This window comes from Equus caballus, chromosome 25 (assembly GCF_041296265.1).
Source record: "Equus caballus isolate H_3958 breed thoroughbred chromosome 25, TB-T2T, whole genome shotgun sequence".
Classification (NCBI taxonomy): Eukaryota; Metazoa; Chordata; class Mammalia; order Perissodactyla; family Equidae; genus Equus; species Equus caballus.
In genome coordinates, this window is record NC_091708.1 from 324,458 (window position 1) to 341,992 (window position 17,535).

The window sequence follows — 17,535 nt, forward strand, 5'->3', positions numbered from 1 at the left end:
CAGTTTCTTCCCAGCCCTGATCTGGCTGAAGTAGAACTTCTGCTCTGCCGGGTCCTACATGGCGCTAGAGCTGCAAGGCACAAAGTCCTGCCTTGTTTCCACAAGGGTAGACAAGTCCCTCAGGTCCAGCTTCCAGCTCTTTCGGCAGTTAAGAAACAACTCGCTCTGCATAGGGCTCTTACAGCCTACCGGGAACATGTCTTGCAAAGGACTGTGAAACGCAGTTTCTTCCCAGCCCTGATATGGCTGAAGTAGTACTTCTGCTCTGCCGTGTCCTACATGGGCCTAGAGCTGCAAGGCACAAAGTCCAGCCTTGTTTCCCCAAGGGGAGACAGGCCCCACAGCGTGGGGCTTCCAGCTCTTTGGGCAGCTAAGAAACAACTTGCTCTGCACTGGTGTTTTACAGCCTACAGGGAACGAGTCTTACAAAGGCCTGTGAAACGCAGTTTCTTCCCAGGCCTGATCTTGCTGAAGTAGAACTTCTGCTCTGCCGTGTCCTACATGGGCCTAGAGCTGCAAGGCACAAATTCCTGCCTTGTGTCCTCAAGGGCAGACAGGCCCCACAGCATGGGGCTTCCAGCTCTTTGGGCAGCTGAGAAACAACTTGCTCTGCACTGGTGTTTTACAGCCTACAGGGATCGAGTCTTACAAAGGCCTGCGAAATGCAGTTTCTTCCCAGGACTTATCTTGCTGAAGTAGAACTTCTGCTCTGCCGTGTCCTACATGGGCCTAGAGCTGCAAGGCACAAAGTCCTGCCTTGCTTCCCCAAGGGGAGACTAGACCCTCAGCATCCAGCTACCAGCTCTTTGCGCAGCTAGGCAACAACTCGCTCTGCATTGGTGTTTTACAGCCTACCGGGAAGATATCTTACAAAGGCCTGTGAAACGCAGTTTCTTGGTAGGCCTGATCTGACTGAAGCAGAACTTCTGCACTGGGTGTGCTGCATTGGCATAGAGCTGCCATGCCCAAAGTGCTGGCTTCCTTGCAAAGGGGTAGAGAGGCCCCAAAGCGTCTTGCTTCCAGCTCTTTGGGTAGCTAAGAAACTACTGGCTCTGCCCAGTGTTCTTACAACCTACCTGGAACATCTGTTACCAAGGCCTGTGAAATGCAGTTTCTTGGCAGGCCTGATCTGGCTGAAGCAGACCTTCTGCTCTGGGTGTGCTACATTGCCCTAGAGCTGAAAGGCACAACGTGCAGGCTTCTTTCCAGAGGGCGAGTTGGGCCCCACAGCCTCTTGCTTCCAGCTCTTTGGGAAGTTAAGGAACAACTCGCTCTGCACAGTGCTCTTACAGCCTACCGGGAACATCTCTTCCAAAGGCCTGTGAAACGCAGTTTCTTTGCAGGCCTGATCTGGCTGAAGTAGGACTTCTGCTCTGGGTGTGCTACTTTGCCCTAGAGCTGAAAGGCACAACGTGCAGGCTTCTTTCCAAAGGGCGAGTTGGGCCCCACAGCATCTTGCTTCCAGCTCTTTGGGAAGCTAAGAAACAACTCGCTCTGCACAGTGCTCTTACAGCCTAGTGGGAACATCTCTTCCAAAGGCCTGTGAAACGCAGTTTCTTTGCAGGCCTGATCTGGCTGAAGTAGGACTTCTGCTCTGGGTGTGCTACTTTGCCCTAGACCTGAAAGGCACAACGTGCAGGCTTCTTTCCAAAGGGCGAGTTGGGCCCCACAGCATCTTGCTTCCAGCTCTTTGGGAAGCTAAGAAACCACTCGCTCTGCACAGTGCTCTTACAGCCTACCGGGAACATCTCTTCCAAAGGCCTGTGAAACGCAGTTTCTTTGCAGGCCTGATCTGGCTGAAGTAGGACTTCTGCTCTGGGTGTGCTACTTTGCCCTAGAGCTGAAAGGCACAACGTGCAGGTTTCTTTCCAAAGGGCGAGTTGGGCCCCACAGCATCTTGCTTCCAGCTCTTTGGGAAGCTAAGAAACAACTCGCTATGCACAGTGCTCTTACAGCCTACCGGGAACATCTCTTCCAAAGGCCTGTGAAACGCAGTTTCTTTGCAGGCCTGATCTGGCAGAAGTAGGACTTCTGCTCTGGGTGTGCTACTTTGCCCTCTAGCTGAAAGGCACAACATGCAGGCTTCTTTCCAAAGGGCGAGTTGGGCCCCACAGCATCTTGCTTCTAGCTCTTTGGGAAGCTAAGAAACAACTCGCTCTGCACAGTGCTCTTACAGCCTACCGGGAACATCTCTTCCAAAGGCCTGTGAAACGCAGTTTCTTTGCAGGCCTGATCTGGCTGAAGTAGGACTTCTGCTCTGGGTGTGCTACTTTGCCCTAGAGCTGAAAGGCACAACGTGCAGGCTTCTTTCCAAAGGGCGAGTTGGGCCCCACAGCATCTTGCTTCCAGCTCTTTGGGAAGATAAGAAACAACTCGCTCGGCACAGTGCTCTTACAGCCTAGTGGGAACATCTCTTCCAAAGGCCTGTGAAACGCAGTATCTTTGTAGGCCTGATCTGGCTGAAGTAGGTCTTCTGGTCTGGGTGTGCTACTTTGCCCTAGAGCTGAAAGGCACAACGTGCAGGCTTCTTTCCAAAGGGCGAGTTGGGCCCCACAGCATCCTGCTTCCAGCTCTTTGGAAAGCTAAGAAACAACTCGCTCTGCACAGTCTCTTACAGCCAACCGGGAGCATCTCTTGCAAAGGCCTGAGAAATGCAGTTTCTTTGCAGGCCTTATCTCGCTGAGGTAGAACTGCTGCTATGCCATATCCTACTTCGGCCTAGAGTTGCAAGTCTCAAAGTCCTGCCTTGATTCCTCAAGGGCAGACAGGCCCCACAGCGTGGGGCTTCCACCTCTTTGGGCCGCTAAGAAACAACTTGCTCTGCACTTGTGTTTTACAGCCTACAGGGAACGGGTCTTACAAAGGCCTGTGAAACGGAGTTTATTCCCAGCCCTGATCTGGCTGAAGTAGAACTTCTGCTCTGCCGGGTCCTACATGGCGCTAGAGCTGCAAGGCGCAAAGTTCTGCCTTGATTCCACAAGGGTAGACAAGCCCCTCAGGTAAAACATCCAGCTCTTTCGGCAGCTAAGAAACAACTCGCTCTGCATAGGGCTCTTACAGCCTACCGGGAATATGTCTTACAAAGGTCTGTGAAACGCAGTTTCTTCCCAGCCCTGATCTGGCTGAAGTAGAACTTCTGCTCTGGGTGTGCCACATTGACCTAGAGCTCAAAGGCACAACGTGCAGGCTTCTTAAAAAAGGGCGAGGTGGGACCCAGAGCATCTTGCTTCCAGCTCTTTGGGAAGCTAAGAAACAACTCGCTCTGCACAGCGCTCTTACAGCCTACCGGGAACATCTCTTACGAGGCCTGTGAAACGCAGTTTCTTTGCAGGCCTGATCTGGCTGAAGTGGAACTTCTGCTCTGGGTGTGCTACATTGCCCTAGAGCTGAAAGGCACAACGTGCAGGCTTCTTTCCAAAGGGCGAGTTGGGCCCCACAGCATCTTGCTTCCAGCTCTTTGGGAAGCTAAGAAACAACTCGCTCTGCACAGTGCTCTTACAGCCTACCGGGAACATCTCTTGCAAAGGCCTGTGAAACGCAGTTTCTTTGCAGGCCTGATCTTACTGAAGTAGAATTTCTGCTCTGCGTGTGCTACATTGGCATAGAGCTGCCATGCCCAAAGTGCTGGCTTCCTTGCAAAGGGGTAGAGAGGCCCCAAAGCATCTTGCTTCCAGCTCTTTGGGTGGCTAAGAAACTACTGGCTCTGCCCAGTGTTCTTACAACCTACCTGGAACATCTGTTACCAAGGCCTGTGAAATGCAGTTTCTTGGCAGGCCTGATCTGGCTGAAGCAGACCTTCTGCTCTGGGTGTGCTACATTGGCATAGAGCTGCCAGGCTCAAAGGGTTGCCTTGTTTCCAAAGGGGGAGAGAGGCCCCATACATCTTGCTTCCAGCTCTTTGGGAAGCTAAGAAACAACTGGCACTGAAAAATGCTACCACAGCCTACCGGGAACATCACTTCCAAAGGCCTGTGAAACGCAGTTTCTTGGCAGGCCTGATCTTACTGAAGTAGAATTTCTGCTCTGGGTGTGCCACATTTGCCTACAGCAGCCAGACCAGAAGGGCTGCCTTGTTTGCAAAGGGGCAGAGAGGCCCCAAAGCATCTTGCTTCCAGCTCTTTGGGAAGCTAAGAAACAACTCGCTCTACACACGTCTCTTAGAGCCTACCGGGAACATCTCTTACAAAGGCCTCTGAAACGCAGTTTCTTTGCAGGCCTTATCTCGCTGAGGTAGAACTGCTGCTGTGCTGTGTCCTACATCGGCCTAGAGTTGCAAGGCTCAAAGTCCTGCCTTGACTCCTCAAGGGCAGACAGGCCCCACAGCGTGGGGCTTCCAGCTCTTTGGGCAGCTAAGAAACAACTTGCTCTGCACTGGTGTTTTACAACCTACAGGGAACGAGTCTTACAAAGGCCTGTGAAACGCAGTTTCTTCCCAGCCCTGATCTGGCTGAAGTAGAACTTCTGCTCTGCCGGGTCCTACATGGCGCTAGAGCTGCAAGGCACAAAGTCCTGCCTTGTTTCCACAAGGGTAGACAAGTCCCTCAGGTCCAGCTTCCAGCTCTTTCGGCAGTTAAGAAACAACTCGCTCTGCATAGGGCTCTTACAGCCTACCGGGAACATGTCTTGCAAAGGACTGTGAAACGCAGTTTCTTCCCAGCCCTGATATGGCTGAAGTAGTACTTCTGCTCTGCCGTGTCCTACATGGGCCTAGAGCTGCAAGGCACAAAGTCCAGCCTTGTTTCCCCAAGGGGAGACAGGCCCCACAGCGTGGGGCTTCCAGCTCTTTGGGCAGCTAAGAAACAACTTGCTCTGCACTGGTGTTTTACAGCCTACAGGGAACGAGTCTTACAAAGGCCTGTGAAACGCAGTTTCTTCCCAGGCCTGATCTTGCTGAAGTAGAACTTCTGCTCTGCCGTGTCCTACATGGGCCTAGAGCTGCAAGGCACAAATTCCTGCCTTGTGTCCTCAAGGGCAGACAGGCCCCACAGCATGGGGCTTCCAGCTCTTTGGGCAGCTGAGAAACAACTTGCTCTGCACTGGTGTTTTACAGCCTACAGGGATCGAGTCTTACAAAGGCCTGCGAAATGCAGTTTCTTCCCAGGACTTATCTTGCTGAAGTAGAACTTCTGCTCTGCCGTGTCCTACATGGGCCTAGAGCTGCAAGGCACAAAGTCCTGCCTTGCTTCCCCAAGGGGAGACTAGACCCTCAGCATCCAGCTACCAGCTCTTTGCGCAGCTAGGCAACAACTCGCTCTGCATTGGTGTTTTACAGCCTACCGGGAAGATATCTTACAAAGGCCTGTGAAACGCAGTTTCTTGGTAGGCCTGATCTGACTGAAGCAGAACTTCTGCACTGGGTGTGCTGCATTGGCATAGAGCTGCCATGCCCAAAGTGCTGGCTTCCTTGCAAAGGGGTAGAGAGGCCCCAAAGCGTCTTGCTTCCAGCTCTTTGGGTAGCTAAGAAACTACTGGCTCTGCCCAGTGTTCTTACAACCTACCTGGAACATCTGTTACCAAGGCCTGTGAAATGCAGTTTCTTGGCAGGCCTGATCTGGCTGAAGCAGACCTTCTGCTCTGGGTGTGCTACATTGCCCTAGAGCTGAAAGGCACAACGTGCAGGCTTCTTTCCAGAGGGCGAGTTGGGCCCCACAGCCTCTTGCTTCCAGCTCTTTGGGAAGTTAAGGAACAACTCGCTCTGCACAGTGCTCTTACAGCCTACCGGGAACATCTCTTCCAAAGGCCTGTGAAACGCAGTTTCTTTGCAGGCCTGATCTGGCTGAAGTAGGACTTCTGCTCTGGGTGTGCTACTTTGCCCTAGAGCTGAAAGGCACAACGTGCAGGCTTCTTTCCAAAGGGCGAGTTGGGCCCCACAGCATCTTGCTTCCAGCTCTTTGGGAAGCTAAGAAACAACTCGCTCTGCACAGTGCTCTTACAGCCTAGTGGGAACATCTCTTCCAAAGGCCTGTGAAACGCAGTTTCTTTGCAGGCCTGATCTGGCTGAAGTAGGACTTCTGCTCTGGGTGTGCTACTTTGCCCTAGACCTGAAAGGCACAACGTGCAGGCTTCTTTCCAAAGGGCGAGTTGGGCCCCACAGCATCTTGCTTCCAGCTCTTTGGGAAGCTAAGAAACAACTCGCTATGCACAGTGCTCTTACAGCCTACCGGGAACATCTCTTCCAAAGGCCTGTGAAACGCAGTTTCTTTGCAGGCCTGATCTGGCTGAAGTAGGACTTCTGCTCTGGGTGTGCTACTTTGCCCTCTAGCTGAAAGGCACAACATGCAGGCTTCTTTCCAAAGGGCGAGTTGGGCCCCACAGCATCTTGCTTCTAGCTCTTTGGGAAGCTAAGAAACAACTCGCTCTGCACAGTGCTCTTACAGCCTACCGGGAACATCTCTTCCAAAGGCCTGTGAAACGCAGTTTCTTTGCAGGCCTGATCTGGCTGAAGTAGGACTTCTGCTCTGGGTGTGCTACTTTGCCCTAGAGCTGAAAGGCACAACGTGCAGGCTTCTTTCCAAAGGGCGAGTTGGGCCCCACAGCATCTTGCTTCCAGCTCTTTGGGAAGCTAAGAAACAACTCGCTCTGCACAGTGCTCTTACAGCCAACCGGGAGCATCTCTTGCAAAGGCCTGAGAAATGCAGTTTCTTTGCAGGCCTTATCTCGCTGAGGTAGAACTGCTGCTATGCCATATCCTACTTCGGCCTAGAGTTGCAAGTCTCAAAGTCCTGCCTTGATTCCTCAAGGGCAGACAGGCCCCACAGCGTGGGGCTTCCACCTCTTTGGGCCGCTAAGAAACAACTTGCTCTGCACTTGTGTTTTACAGCCTACAGGGAACGGGTCTTACAAAGGCCTGTGAAACGGAGTTTATTCCCAGCCCTGATCTGGCTGAAGTAGAACTTCTGCTCTGCCGGGTCCTACATGGCGCTAGAGCTGCAAGGCGCAAAGTTCTGCCTTGATTCCACAAGGGTAGACAAGCCCCTCAGGTAAAACATCCAGCTCTTTCGGCAGCTAAGAAACAACTCGCTCTGCATAGGGCTCTTACAGCCTACCGGGAATATGTCTTACAAAGGTCTGTGAAACGCAGTTTCTTCCCAGCCCTGATCTGGCTGAAGTAGAACTTCTGCTCTGGGTGTGCCACATTGACCTAGAGCTCAAAGGCACAACGTGCAGGCTTCTTAAAAAAGGGCGAGGTGGGACCCAGAGCATCTTGCTTCCAGCTCTTTGGGAAGCTAAGAAACAACTCGCTCTGCACAGCGCTCTTACAGCCTACCGGGAACATCTCTTACGAGGCCTGTGAAACGCAGTTTCTTTGCAGGCCTGATCTGGCTGAAGTGGAACTTCTGCTCTGGGTGTGCTACATTGCCCTAGAGCTGAAAGGCACAACGTGCAGGCTTCTTTCCAAAGGGCGAGTTGGGCCCCACAGCATCTTGCTTCCAGCTCTTTGGGAAGCTAAGAAACAACTCGCTCTGCACAGTGCTCTTACAGCCTACCGGGAACATCTCTTGCAAAGGCCTGTGAAACGCAGTTTCTTTGCAGGCCTGATCTTACTGAAGTAGAATTTCTGCTCTGCGTGTGCTACATTGGCATAGAGCTGCCATGCCCAAAGTGCTGGCTTCCTTGCAAAGGGGTAGAGAGGCCCCAAAGCATCTTGCTTCCAGCTCTTTGGGTGGCTAAGAAACTACTGGCTCTGCCCAGTGTTCTTACAACCTACCTGGAACATCTGTTACCAAGGCCTGTGAAATGCAGTTTCTTGGCAGGCCTGATCTGGCTGAAGCAGACCTTCTGCTCTGGGTGTGCTACATTGGCATAGAGCTGCCAGGCTCAAAGGGTTGCCTTGTTTCCAAAGGGGGAGAGAGGCCCCATACATCTTGCTTCCAGCTCTTTGGGAAGCTAAGAAACAACTGGCACTGAAAAATGCTACCACAGCCTACCGGGAACATCACTTCCAAAGGCCTGTGAAACGCAGTTTCTTGGCAGGCCTGATCTTACTGAAGTAGAATTTCTGCTCTGGGTGTGCCACATTTGCCTACAGCAGCCAGACCAGAAGGGCTGCCTTGTTTGCAAAGGGGCAGAGAGGCCCCAAAGCATCTTGCTTCCAGCTCTTTGGGAAGCTAAGAAACAACTGGCTCTGCCCAGTGCTCTTACAGCCTATGTGGAACATCTGTTCCCAAGGCCTGTGAACGCAGTTTCTTGGCAGGCCTGATCTGGCTGAAGTAGAACTTCTGCTCTGGGTGTGCTACATTGCCCTAGAGCTGAAAGGCACAACGTGCCGTCTCCTTTCCAAAGGGCGAGTTGGGCCCCAAAGCATCTTGCTTCCAGCTCTTTGGAAGCTGAGAAACAACTCGCTCTACACACGTCTCTTAGAGCCTACCGGGAACATCTCTTACAAAGGCCTCTGAAACGCAGTTTCTTTGCAGGCCTTATCTCGCTGAGGTAGAACTGCTGCTGTGCTGTGTCCTACATCGGCCTAGAGTTGCAAGGCTCAAAGTCCTGCCTTGACTCCTCAAGGGCAGACAGGCCCCACAGCGTGGGGCTTCCAGCTCTTTGGGCAGCTAAGAAACAACTTGCTCTGCACTGGTGTTTTACAACCTACAGGGAACGAGTCTTACAAAGGCCTGTGAAACGCAGTTTCTTCCCAGCCCTGATCTGGCTGAAGTAGAACTTCTGCTCTGCCGGGTCCTACATGGCGCTAGAGCTGCAAGGCACAAAGTCCTGCCTTGTTTCCACAAGGGTAGACAAGTCCCTCAGGTCCAGCTTCCAGCTCTTTCGGCAGTTAAGAAACAACTCGCTCTGCATAGGGCTCTTACAGCCTACCGGGAACATGTCTTGCAAAGGACTGTGAAACGCAGTTTCTTCCCAGCCCTGATATGGCTGAAGTAGTACTTCTGCTCTGCCGTGTCCTACATGGGCCTAGAGCTGCAAGGCACAAAGTCCAGCCTTGTTTCCCCAAGGGGAGACAGGCCCCACAGCGTGGGGCTTCCAGCTCTTTGGGCAGCTAAGAAACAACTTGCTCTGCACTGGTGTTTTACAGCCTACAGGGAACGAGTCTTACAAAGGCCTGTGAAACGCAGTTTCTTCCCAGGCCTGATCTTGCTGAAGTAGAACTTCTGCTCTGCCGTGTCCTACATGGGCCTAGAGCTGCAAGGCACAAATTCCTGCCTTGTGTCCTCAAGGGCAGACAGGCCCCACAGCATGGGGCTTCCAGCTCTTTGGGCAGCTGAGAAACAACTTGCTCTGCACTGGTGTTTTACAGCCTACAGGGATCGAGTCTTACAAAGGCCTGCGAAATGCAGTTTCTTCCCAGGACTTATCTTGCTGAAGTAGAACTTCTGCTCTGCCGTGTCCTACATGGGCCTAGAGCTGCAAGGCACAAAGTCCTGCCTTGCTTCCCCAAGGGGAGACTAGACCCTCAGCATCCAGCTACCAGCTCTTTGCGCAGCTAGGCAACAACTCGCTCTGCATTGGTGTTTTACAGCCTACCGGGAAGATATCTTACAAAGGCCTGTGAAACGCAGTTTCTTGGTAGGCCTGATCTGACTGAAGCAGAACTTCTGCACTGGGTGTGCTGCATTGGCATAGAGCTGCCATGCCCAAAGTGCTGGCTTCCTTGCAAAGGGGTAGAGAGGCCCCAAAGCGTCTTGCTTCCAGCTCTTTGGGTAGCTAAGAAACTACTGGCTCTGCCCAGTGTTCTTACAACCTACCTGGAACATCTGTTACCAAGGCCTGTGAAATGCAGTTTCTTGGCAGGCCTGATCTGGCTGAAGCAGACCTTCTGCTCTGGGTGTGCTACATTGCCCTAGAGCTGAAAGGCACAACGTGCAGGCTTCTTTCCAAAGGGCGAGTTGGGCCCCACAGCCTCTTGCTTCCAGCTCTTTGGGAAGTTAAGGAACAACTCGCTCTGCACAGTGCTCTTACAGCCTACCGGGAACATCTCTTCCAAAGGCCTGTGAAACGCAGTTTCTTTGCAGGCCTGATCTGGCTGAAGTAGGACTTCTGCTCTGGGTGTGCTACTTTGCCCTAGAGCTGAAAGGCACAACGTGCAGGCTTCTTTCCAAAGGGCGAGTTGGGCCCCACAGCATCTTGCTTCCAGCTCTTTGGGAAGCTAAGAAACAACTCGCTCTGCACAGTGCTCTTACAGCCTAGTGGGAACATCTCTTCCAAAGGCCTGTGAAACGCAGTTTCTTTGCAGGCCTGATCTGGCTGAAGTAGGACTTCTGCTCTGGGTGTGCTACTTTGCCCTAGACCTGAAAGGCACAACGTGCAGGCTTCTTTCCAAAGGGCGAGTTGGGCCCCACAGCATCTTGCTTCCAGCTCTTTGGGAAGCTAAGAAACAACTCGCTATGCACAGTGCTCTTACAGCCTACCGGGAACATCTCTTCCAAAGGCCTGTGAAACGCAGTTTCTTTGCAGGCCTGATCTGGCTGAAGTAGGACTTCTGCTCTGGGTGTGCTACTTTGCCCTCTAGCTGAAAGGCACAACATGCAGGCTTCTTTCCAAAGGGCGAGTTGGGCCCCACAGCATCTTGCTTCTAGCTCTTTGGGAAGCTAAGAAACAACTCGCTCTGCACAGTGCTCTTACAGCCTACCGGGAACATCTCTTCCAAAGGCCTGTGAAACGCAGTTTCTTTGCAGGCCTGATCTGGCTGAAGTAGGACTTCTGCTCTGGGTGTGCTACTTTGCCCTAGAGCTGAAAGGCACAACGTGCAGGCTTCTTTCCAAAGGGCGAGTTGGGCCCCACAGCATCTTGCTTCCAGCTCTTTGGGAAGATAAGAAACAACTCGCTCGGCACAGTGCTCTTACAGCCTAGTGGGAACATCTCTTCCAAAGGCCTGTGAAACGCAGTATCTTTGTAGGCCTGATCTGGCTGAAGTAGGTCTTCTGGTCTGGGTGTGCTACTTTGCCCTAGAGCTGAAAGGCACAACGTGCAGGCTTCTTTCCAAAGGGCGAGTTGGGCCCCACAGCATCCTGCTTCCAGCTCTTTGGAAAGCTAAGAAACAACTCGCTCTGCACAGTGCTCTTACAGCCAACCGGGAGCATCTCTTGCAAAGGCCTGAGAAATGCAGTTTCTTTGCAGGCCTTATCTCGCTGAGGTAGAACTGCTGCTATGCCATATCCTACTTCGGCCTAGAGTTGCAAGTCTCAAAGTCCTGCCTTGATTCCTCAAGGGCAGACAGGCCCCACAGCGTGGGGCTTCCACCTCTTTGGGCCGCTAAGAAACAACTTGCTCTGCACTTGTGTTTTACAGCCTACAGGGAACGGGTCTTACAAAGGCCTGTGAAACGGAGTTTATTCCCAGCCCTGATCTGGCTGAAGTAGAACTTCTGCTCTGCCGGGTCCTACATGGCGCTAGAGCTGCAAGGCGCAAAGTTCTGCCTTGATTCCACAAGGGTAGACAAGCCCCTCAGGTAAAACATCCAGCTCTTTCGGCAGCTAAGAAACAACTCGCTCTGCATAGGGCTCTTACAGCCTACCGGGAATATGTCTTACAAAGGACTGTGAAACGCAGTTTCTTCCCAGCCCTGATCTGGCTGAAGTAGAACTTCTGCTCTGGGTGTGCCACATTGACCTAGAGCTCAAAGGCACAACGTGCAGGCTTCTTAAAAAAGGGCGAGGTGGGACCCAGAGCATCTTGCTTCCAGCTCTTTGGGAAGCTAAGAAACAACTCGCTCTGCACAGCGCTCTTACAGCCTACCGGGAACATCTCTTACGAGGCCTGTGAAACGCAGTTTCTTTGCAGGCCTGATCTGGCTGAAGTGGAACTTCTGCTCTGGGTGTGCTACATTGCCCTAGAGCTGAAAGGCACAACGTGCAGGCTTCTTTCCAAAGGGCGAGTTGGGCCCCACAGCATCTTGCTTCCAGCTCTTTGGGAAGCTAAGAAACAACTCGCTCTGCACAGTGCTCTTACAGCCTACCGGGAACATCTCTTGCAAAGGCCTGTGAAACGCAGTTTCTTTGCAGGCCTGATCTTACTGAAGTAGAATTTCTGCTCTGGGTGTGCTACATTGGCATAGAGCTGCCATGCCCAAAGTGCTGGCTTCCTTGCAAAGGGGTAGAGAGGCCCCAAAGCATCTTGCTTCCAGCTCTTTGGGTGGCTAAGAAACTACTGGCTCTGCCCAGTGTTCTTACAACCTACCTGGAACATCTGTTACCAAGGCCTGTGAAATGCAGTTTCTTGGCAGGCCTGATCTGGCTGAAGCAGACCTTCTGCTCTGGTGTGCTACATTGGCATAGAGCTGCCAGGCTCAAAGGGTTGCCTTGTTTCCAAAGGGGGAGAGAGGCCCCATACATCTTGCTTCCAGCTCTTTGGGAAGCTAAGAAACAACTGGCACTGAAAAATGCTACCACAGCCTACCGGGAACATCACTTCCAAAGGCCTGTGAAACGCAGTTTCTTGGCAGGCCTGATCTTACTGAAGTAGAATTTCTGCTCTGGGTGTGCTACATTTGCCTACAGCAGCCAGACCAGAAGGGCTGCCTTGTTTGCAAAGGGGCAGAGAGGCCCCAAAGCATCTTGCTTCCAGCTCTTTGGGAAGCTAAGAAACAACTCGCTCTACACACGTCTCTTAGAGCCTACCGGGAACATCTCTTACAAAGGCCTCTGAAACGCAGTTTCTTTGCAGGCCTTATCTCGCTGAGGTAGAACTGCTGCTGTGCTGTGTCCTACATCGGCCTAGAGTTGCAAGGCTCAAAGTCCTGCCTTGACTCCTCAAGGGCAGACAGGCCCCACAGCGTGGGGCTTCCAGCTCTTTGGGCAGCTAAGAAACAACTTGCTCTGCACTGGTGTTTTACAACCTACAGGGAACGAGTCTTACAAAGGCCTGTGAAACGCAGTTTCTTCCCAGCCCTGATCTGGCTGAAGTAGAACTTCTGCTCTGCCGGGTCCTACATGGCGCTAGAGCTGCAAGGCACAAAGTCCTGCCTTGTTTCCACAAGGGTAGACAAGTCCCTCAGGTCCAGCTTCCAGCTCTTTCGGCAGTTAAGAAACAACTCGCTCTGCATAGGGCTCTTACAGCCTACCGGGAACATGTCTTGCAAAGGACTGTGAAACGCAGTTTCTTCCCAGCCCTGATATGGCTGAAGTAGTACTTCTGCTCTGCCGTGTCCTACATGGGCCTAGAGCTGCAAGGCACAAAGTCCAGCCTTGTTTCCCCAAGGGGAGACAGGCCCCACAGCGTGGGGCTTCCAGCTCTTTGGGCAGCTAAGAAACAACTTGCTCTGCACTGGTGTTTTACAGCCTACAGGGAACGAGTCTTACAAAGGCCTGTGAAACGCAGTTTCTTCCCAGCCCTGATCTTGCTGAAGTAGAACTTCTGCTCTGCCGTGTCCTACATGGGCCTAGAGCTGCAAGGCACAAATTCCTGCCTTGTGTCCTCAAGGGCAGACAGGCCCCACAGCATGGGGCTTCCAGCTCTTTGGGCAGCTGAGAAACAACTTGCTCTGCACTGGTGTTTTACAGCCTACAGGGATCGAGTCTTACAAAGGCCTGCGAAATGCAGTTTCTTCCCAGGACTTATCTTGCTGAAGTAGAACTTCTGCTCTGCCGTGTCCTACATGGGCCTAGAGCTGCAAGGCACAAAGTCCTGCCTTGCTTCCCCAAGGGGAGACTAGACCCTCAGCATCCAGCTACCAGCTCTTTGCGCAGCTAGGCAACAACTCGCTCTGCATTGGTGTTTTACAGCCTACCGGGAAGATATCTTACAAAGGCCTGTGAAACGCAGTTTCTTGGTAGGCCTGATCTGACTGAAGCAGAACTTCTGCACTGGGTGTGCTGCATTGGCATAGAGCTGCCATGCCCAAAGTGCTGGCTTCCTTGCAAAGGGGTAGAGAGGCCCCAAAGCGTCTTGCTTCCAGCTCTTTGGGTAGCTAAGAAACTACTGGCTCTGCCCAGTGTTCTTACAACCTACCTGGAACATCTGTTACCAAGGCCTGTGAAATGCAGTTTCTTGGCAGGCCTGATCTGGCTGAAGCAGACCTTCTGCTCTGGGTGTGCTACATTGCCCTAGAGCTGAAAGGCACAACGTGCAGGCTTCTTTCCAAAGGGCGAGTTGGGCCCCACAGCCTCTTGCTTCCAGCTCTTTGGGAAGTTAAGGAACAACTCGCTCTGCACAGTGCTCTTACAGCCTACCGGGAACATCTCTTCCAAAGGCCTGTGAAACGCAGTTTCTTTGCAGGCCTGATCTGGCTGAAGTAGGACTTCTGCTCTGGGTGTGCTACTTTGCCCTAGAGCTGAAAGGCACAACGTGCAGGCTTCTTTCCAAAGGGCGAGTTGGGCCCCACAGCATCTTGCTTCCAGCTCTTTGGGAAGCTAAGAAACAACTCGCTCTGCACAGTGCTCTTACAGCCTAGTGGGAACATCTCTTCCAAAGGCCTGTGAAACGCAGTTTCTTTGCAGGCCTGATCTGGCTGAAGTAGGACTTCTGCTCTGGGTGTGCTACTTTGCCCTAGACCTGAAAGGCACAACGTGCAGGCTTCTTTCCAAAGGGCGAGTTGGGCCCCACAGCATCTTGCTTCCAGCTCTTTGGGAAGCTAAGAAACAACTCGCTATGCACAGTGCTCTTACAGCCTACCGGGAACATCTCTTCCAAAGGCCTGTGAAACGCAGTTTCTTTGCAGGCCTGATCTGGCTGAAGTAGGACTTCTGCTCTGGGTGTGCTACTTTGCCCTCTAGCTGAAAGGCACAACATGCAGGCTTCTTTCCAAAGGGCGAGTTGGGCCCCACAGCATCTTGCTTCTAGCTCTTTGGGAAGCTAAGAAACAACTCGCTCTGCACAGTGCTCTTACAGCCTACCGGGAACATCTCTTCCAAAGGCCTGTGAAACGCAGTTTCTTTGCAGGCCTGATCTGGCTGAAGTAGGACTTCTGCTCTGGGTGTGCTACTTTGCCCTAGAGCTGAAAGGCACAACGTGCAGGCTTCTTTCCAAAGGGCGAGTTGGGCCCCACAGCATCTTGCTTCCAGCTCTTTGGGAAGATAAGAAACAACTCGCTCGGCACAGTGCTCTTACAGCCTAGTGGGAACATCTCTTCCAAAGGCCTGTGAAACGCAGTATCTTTGTAGGCCTGATCTGGCTGAAGTAGGTCTTCTGGTCTGGGTGTGCTACTTTGCCCTAGAGCTGAAAGGCACAACGTGCAGGCTTCTTTCCAAAGGGCGAGTTGGGCCCCACAGCATCCTGCTTCCAGCTCTTTGGAAAGCTAAGAAACAACTCGCTCTGCACAGTGCTCTTACAGCCAACCGGGAGCATCTCTTGCAAAGGCCTGAGAAATGCAGTTTCTTTGCAGGCCTTATCTCGCTGAGGTAGAACTGCTGCTATGCCATATCCTACTTCGGCCTAGAGTTGCAAGTCTCAAAGTCCTGCCTTGATTCCTCAAGGGCAGACAGGCCCCACAGCGTGGGGCTTCCACCTCTTTGGGCCGCTAAGAAACAACTTGCTCTGCACTTGTGTTTTACAGCCTACAGGGAACGGGTCTTACAAAGGCCTGTGAAACGGAGTTTATTCCCAGCCCTGATCTGGCTGAAGTAGAACTTCTGCTCTGCCGGGTCCTACATGGCGCTAGAGCTGCAAGGCGCAAAGTTCTGCCTTGATTCCACAAGGGTAGACAAGCCCCTCAGGTAAAACATCCAGCTCTTTCGGCAGCTAAGAAACAACTCGCTCTGCATAGGGCTCTTACAGCCTACCGGGAATATGTCTTACAAAGGACTGTGAAACGCAGTTTCTTCCCAGCCCTGATCTGGCTGAAGTAGAACTTCTGCTCTGGGTGTGCCACATTGACCTAGAGCTCAAAGGCACAACGTGCAGGCTTCTTAAAAAAGGGCGAGGTGGGACCCAGAGCATCTTGCTTCCAGCTCTTTGGGAAGCTAAGAAACAACTCGCTCTGCACAGCGCTCTTACAGCCTACCGGGAACATCTCTTACGAGGCCTGTGAAACGCAGTTTCTTTGCAGGCCTGATCTGGCTGAAGTGGAACTTCTGCTCTGGGTGTGCTACATTGCCCTAGAGCTGAAAGGCACAACGTGCAGGCTTCTTTCCAAAGGGCGAGTTGGGCCCCACAGCATCTTGCTTCCAGCTCTTTGGGAACCTAAGAAACAACTCGCTCTGCACAGTGCTCTTACAGCCTACCGGGAACATCTCTTGCAAAGGCCTGTGAAACGCAGTTTCTTTGCAGGCCTGATCTTACTGAAGTAGAATTTCTGCTCTGGGTGTGCTACATTGGCATAGAGCTGCCATGCCCAAAGTGCTGGCTTCCTTGCAAAGGGGTAGAGAGGCCCCAAAGCATCTTGCTTCCAGCTCTTTGGGTGGCTAAGAAACTACTGGCTCTGCCCAGTGTTCTTACAACCTACCTGGAACATCTGTTACCAAGGCCTGTGAAATGCAGTTTCTTGGCAGGCCTGATCTGGCTGAAGCAGACCTTCTGCTCTGGTGTGCTACATTGGCATAGAGCTGCCAGGCTCAAAGGGTTGCCTTGTTTCCAAAGGGGGAGAGAGGCCCCATACATCTTGCTTCCAGCTCTTTGGGAAGCTAAGAAACAACTGGCACTGAAAAATGCTACCACAGCCTACCGGGAACATCACTTCCAAAGGCCTGTGAAACGCAGTTTCTTGGCAGGCCTGATCTTACTGAAGTAGAATTTCTGCTCTGGGTGTGCTACATTTGCCTACAGCAGCCAGACCAGAAGGGCTGCCTTGTTTGCAAAGGGGCAGAGAGGCCCCAAAGCATCTTGCTTCCAGCTCTTTGGGAAGCTAAGAAACAACTCGCTCTACACACGTCTCTTAGAGCCTACCGGGAACATCTCTTACAAAGGCCTCTGAAACGCAGTTTCTTTGCAGGCCTTATCTCGCTGAGGTAGAACTGCTGCTGTGCTGTGTCCTACATCGGCCTAGAGTTGCAAGGCTCAAAGTCCTGCCTTGACTCCTCAAGGGCAGACAGGCCCCACAGCGTGGGGCTTCCAGCTCTTTGGGCAGCTAAGAAACAACTTGCTCTGCACTGGTGTTTTACAACCTACAGGGAACGAGTCTTACAAAGGCCTGTGAAACGCAGTTTCTTCCCAGCCCTGATCTGGCTGAAGTAGAACTTCTGCTCTGCCGGGTCCTACATGGCGCTAGAGCTGCAAGGCACAAAGTCCTGCCTTGTTTCCACAAGGGTAGACAAGTCCCTCAGGTCCAGCTTCCAGCTCTTTCGGCAGTTAAGAAACAACTCGCTCTGCATAGGGCTCTTACAGCCTACCGGGAACATGTCTTGCAAAGGACTGTGAAACGCAGTTTCTTCCCAGCCCTGATATGGCTGAAGTAGTACTTCTGCTCTGCCGTGTCCTACATGGGCCTAGAGCTGCAAGGCACAAAGTCCAGCCTTGTTTCCCCAAGGGGAGACAGGCCCCACAGCGTGGGGCTTCCAGCTCTTTGGGCAGCTAAGAAACAACTTGCTCTGCACTGGTGTTTTACAGCCTACAGGGAACGAGTCTTACAAAGGCCTGTGAAACGCAGTTTCTTCCCAGCCCTGATCTTGCTGAAGTAGAACTTCTGCTCTGCCGTGTCCTACATGGGCCTAG